Source organism: Eleginops maclovinus, chromosome 8 (assembly GCF_036324505.1).
Source record: "Eleginops maclovinus isolate JMC-PN-2008 ecotype Puerto Natales chromosome 8, JC_Emac_rtc_rv5, whole genome shotgun sequence".
NCBI lineage: Eukaryota > Metazoa > Chordata > Actinopteri > Perciformes > Eleginopidae > Eleginops > Eleginops maclovinus.
Window position 1 is genome coordinate 1,781,004 of NC_086356.1, and position 6,000 is coordinate 1,787,003.

The window sequence follows — 6,000 nt, forward strand, 5'->3', positions numbered from 1 at the left end:
AAGCTGGGGTCATTAAAGAGGCCCTATTATGCTTCGTGGGGGGGGGGTTTCCCTTTCCTTTAGTGTGTTATACAGATTATAGTGCATGTAAATGGTCTGCAAAAGCTAAAATCCCAAAGTTCCGGGACACAGTGGCATCATGCTTCTATTGGCTAGCGCTCTGACACATTGATAGGCTAAAGGAGGCGGGACATCTCTAAGCTGGTTGGCTAATCACAACAGAGCTGGCCAGCTAACCAATCAGAGCAGAGTGGGCTCTGGTTTCAGACAGAGGGTGAAAAGAGGAGCTGCAGCACAGGCAGTATGAGAAACATGAAGAACTGTTTGAACATTAAAGCAGGGAGACATGTCCCAGGAGAGGACTCTTTAAAGTAGAGATGCTAAAAACTGATATACACCTGAACATCAGCAGGAGAGGACTCTTTAAAGTAGAGACACTACATACTGATATACACCTGAACATCAGCAGGAGAGGACTCTTTAATGTAGAGACACTACATACTGATATACACCTGAACATCAGCAGGAGAGGACTCTTTAAAGTAGAGACACTACATACTGATATACACCTGAACATCAGCAGGAGAGGACTCTTTAAAGTAGAGACTCTACATACTGATATACACCTGAACATCAGCAGGAGAGGACTCTTTAAAGTAGAGACTCTACATACTGATATACACCTGAACATCAGCAGGAGAGGACTCTTTAAAGTAGAGACTCTACATACTGATATAGACCTGAACATCAGCAGGAGAGGACTCTTTAAAGTAGAGACACTACATACTGATATACACCTGAACATCAGCAGGAGAGAACTCTTTAAAGTAGAGACTCTACATACTGATATACACCTGAACATCAGCAGGAGAGGACTCTTTAAAGTAGAGACGCTACATACTGATATACACCTGAACATCAGCAGGAGAGGACTCTTTAAAGTAGAGACTCTACATACTGATATACACCTGAACATCAGCAGGAGAGGACTCTTTAAAGTAGAGACTCTACATACTGATATACACCTGAACATCAGCAGGAGAGGACTCTTTAAAGTAGAGATGCTACATACTGATATACACCTGAACATCAGCAGGAGAGAACTCTTTAAAGTAGAGACTCTACATACTGATATACACCTGAACATCAGCAGGAGAGGACTCTTTAAAGTAGAGACGCTACATACTGATATACACCTGAACATCAGCAGGAGAGGACTCTTTAAAGTAGAGACTCTACATACTGATATACACCTGAACATCAGCAGGAGAGGACTCTTTAAAGTAGAGACTCTACATACTGATATACACCTGAACATCAGCAGGAGAGGACTCTTTAAAGTAGAGACTCTACATACTGATATACACCTGAACATCAGCAGGAGAGGACTCTTTAAAGTAGAGACTCTACATACTGATATACACCTGAACATCAGCAGGAGAGGACTCTTTAAAGTAGAGACACTACACACTGATATACACCTGAACATCAGCAGGAGAGGACTCTTTAAAGTAGAGACACTACATACTGATACACACCTGAAAATGCAGAATATGTCCTCTTTATTTAAACTATATGTGTAAAAGTTGAAGGAATACTTTGAGAACCTGCACATCTGTTTGAGTTTAGTCCCTCTTCGGGAAAATGCCTGAAAATCACTGTTTATTTGTTCAATTTGAAGCGTCTTTGAAGACTCTTCCTCTTGACATCACGTCTCCGTCCATCTGCCTTTGTCGTTCCTCTTTGAACAAAAGTCTTTTCTCTTTCTTTTTTTAACAAGCTCCTGCTTTGACCAGGCAAAGGGTTGACATTTTATTGCCTCCCAGTAAACCAGAGAGCCATTTCCTCTTAACATCTCATGAAAATATCTGGCCTGGGTTTGGGGACACGGGGGCAAGTACAATATCTGAGTACTTCTACTTTTACTGAAGTACAGGATCTGAGTACTTCTACTTCTACTCGAGTACAAGATCTGAGTACTTCTACACCTCTGGTTGTCTTTAAACTTTGCCATTTGTTGTCCGGCCGCCCGAGTGCTCCTGTCCTTTGATGTGCGGCTCCTGCTGAGCTCGTTAAGCTTCCTCGAGACACACAGAGCTGACGGTGCAACAACACGCCTGTGTAGGCATGAAGCACAGAAGCACCTGGTTCCCATTCACACACATTAACACACACCACACACACACACATGCTCAATTTGCCCTGGTACTAGAGCGTGTTTCTGCATCGCTTTGACATGAAAAGGATAAACAGGAAGTACTGTTGCTAGGTGAAATGTGCTTAAGAGGTTTCCATTTATCATCAAACACACACTCCCTGGTTTTATTTTTAGTTTAGCATAACTCACAGAACCAAACGTCTGCGGTAGCTCAATCAAAAAGGAGCAAAGGGACAGATTTATAGGCTAAATGCATCCAATGTCCCAATAAAAATGCTGCTAGAAAGGAGCTGGGACCATGAAAATAGACACTCAGATCAGTAGTGAGAAGGTAGGCTATTATGCCCCCACCTGTGACCATCATAACTGCACACAGAGGGAGACAGCTGTAGACTTTATGTGGAATAAAAACAGACCAACAACTAGAAAAATGCCCTCAGTAGAAATCCTTTCTCCGCTCCTAAGAAGAGTTAAGTTTCCTTCAATTGTCCCTCCTGGCTTCCTTACTTTCAGAATAGCGGGTTTATTCATGTCCTATCATGCCTTACTTTACTGGATGAAAACAAATAAGGTGTGGAGAGAATCTGTGCAAGCTCAGGATCAAAATAAGATCATGCTAAAGCCCAAGATATGGCCTGCACCAGAATAGGTAAGACCTGTGTTTAGCCTAACAGATCGCAGGATAATCACTTTTGGTACTGAAGTAGTTGAGTCAGCATTCAATGACCGGAGAAAACTGAAAGTGAAACAGGTTTTCCAAAAAAATTGTGAGTCACTAGAGCCACAAAAGATCCCTGAGCAAACCCTCACACAAACAGAATCAGGCTGCTGGGTTCAGAAGTATGCATGATGAGCTGCGGACACACACACACACACACACACACACACACACACACACACACACACACACACACACACACACACACACACACACACACACACACACACACACACACACACACACACACACACACACACACACACACACACACACACACACAATGATCCCTGCAGGCTCACGACTGGCAGAGATAATAATCAATTTCACTAAAATGTGACTAAAACACTTCAAATGTGTCACGCCTCGTCAGACGGCATTACAGCGCTCTGTCTCTCCCTGTCCCTAAATATAAGCGATGGTTTTAATTAGCACAGTTTTATCACAACGGGGATAAATCACAGTGAGAGCTATGACAGCACACCAGAGCTAACCTAGAAGCTACGGCTGCAGATTGTCCCTTATTCAACCCCAAAATGATCCTCCGTTTGGGGCAAACAGGCACAGGTCACAGGTGGCTGTAAATCACCAGGTGTTCCCACAGCCTCAGTCATAGCAGGGGACGGTGCTAAGAGCAGAGAGAAAGGGGACGATTACTACGGTGCAAAGCCTTGAATGCCACATGGGTTTTCTGTGAGTTAAAGCAGACTGTCAGCAACATCAGAATCAGAATCAGAATTCCTTTACTGGTCCTGCATGTGCATTATTCCAGGGCAGATAGAGCAGGGATTGCACAACGCTTTATATTTACCGGCAGTCTTATGAAAGATCTTGAGGGTAAAGGACACCGAGACATCATGTGGAATAAATCTGCTCACTTCCTGCACCGACATTGGACATCTGTCTGTCTGTCTGTCTGTCTGTCTATCTGTCTGGGAAATGCATCATCTCCCCGCTCCTATATAGACAGGAAATAAGAGTCCAGTTTCAAAGAGTCTTTGGATGCAACAAAGTTAAATTCAGTTCAGCTGGCACGCCGCTCACATTCAGAAAACATCACTAATTTCAGCCTACATCTCCAGTGACTTCACTTTACCACATGTGGCCACTTCCCCCCCTCGTGAACCACTTATTACTGGGAATAGTGGGTTACAGTTTCACATGACTGAAGGACACAATCCCACTCAAATATCTGCACACTCCTACATTAGTTTTGGTGATACAGATGCCACAAGAAAAAGTTTGGCTTGTACCTGAAAGTTATATTTCCAACAAAAAGGTGTAATGGATATTAATATATAAGAGTCTCTACTTTAAAGAGTCCTCTCCTGCTGATGTTCAGGTGTGTATCAGTATGTAGAGTCTCTACTTTAAAGAGTCCTCTCCTGCTGATGTTCAGGTGTATATCAGTATGTAGTGTCTCTACTTTAAAGAGTCCTCTCCTGCTGATGTTCAGGTGTATATCAGTATGTAGAGTCTCTACTTTAAAGAGTCCTCTCCTGCTGATGTTCAGGTGTATATCAGTATGTAGAGTCTCTACTTTAAAGAGTCCTCTCCTGCTGATGTTCAGGTGTATATCAGTATGTAGAGTCTCTACTTTAAAGAGTCCTCTCCTGCTGATGTTCAGGTGTATATCAGTATGTAGTGTCTCTACTTTAAAGAGTCCTCTCCTGCTGATGTTCAGGTGTATATCAGTATGTAGTGTCTCTACTTTAAAGAGTCCTCTCCTGCTGATGTTCAGGTGTATATCAGTATGTAGAGTCTCTACTTTAAAGAGTCCTCTCCTGCTGATGTTCAGGTGTATATCAGTGTGTAGTATCTCTACTTTAAAGAGTCCTCTCCTGCTGATGTTCAGGTGTATATCAGTATGTAGTGTCTCTACTTTAGGAGATTGCAGACTCTCCTCAGATGTGATCCCCCTTTCAATAAATGCCCCGCCGGAAACTTTTCCAGACGGTGATTCTTGCATTTTTCATGCGCTCTGTCACTCCGGAGAATCTGCACAAGTGACCCAGTGTGCTCTCTCTCCCACTTTCCCAGCGCACGGCCGACCTCTCGGGTCCAGACTCGCTCGGTGTCAACGTGCCAGAACTCTGAAGGATTAATGGGAGCACCTGGGATAGGGCTCAACGGAGCACAATGCGCCACTGTTCAGACTGTGTAAACAAGGTGTGTGTTGTCCTCGACATCCTGATTGTTTAATACTTGCTTTGAGGAGTGAAATGAGAGATGTGTTCAGGAGAGGAAATGAGACAATAACTGGCAGGAGTGTGTGTTGCTACGCACCTTTCCTACATCAGAAGTTCTGTTCTTGACCTTTACGGTGGCTTTCTGCAAACACCTCCTTTACGACCCTCATGAAGGACGTTCTGAACTTCTGTTTTTGGCTCGCTTTCTTTGTCCTCTACACAGATACTCCCCTCAAATGTGGACGTTCTGTATTTATTTTGTACGATGCGGTTGGACAAGAGTGCAGAGTGAGGGACGATGACAAAGTGCACACTGAGAAGAAGTGGTTCAGCTACTTCATATAGCAGTCAGCGAGTCTCCTAAGTTAACACAGAGATGATATACGTTTGTTAGGGTGTGGAATGGAAACAGCTTCAACGATAAAGGGAAATAATATATGTTCAACAATGACAGTTAACAAATGTTTTGATCCAAATAATCATAATAGTTCTTGGTGTCTCTAAGGACCCAAACAAGAATCCAATACTTTCTAAATTCAAAAATAATAATTAAAAAATTGTAAAGAAACTATTTATATTTCTGTAAAATCAAAAAAAAGAAAGTAAATCCTGATAAAATAAATTATGTTTAATAAATTATAATAAATATATTTTAAAAAGAAAATAAAAGAAAGAAAGACGTTTAAATAACGAACAGGAACGATTTAATAAACGAAAAACTGGAATCAAAAATGGACTTATCACGATCAGTAATCTTTTTCTTAGACATGACCTCACTGATCACTGAGCAGACACTGGGAAAAAATGCTCCAAAATCAAGTGAAATATAATAAAAAATAAGGTGTTTTCTCCAACAGAACAAGTGAACATTAGCTTGGAAAGATTTCTTTGAATACGACGAATGTTTAGATCAATCAGATCTTGTTATTAGCTGG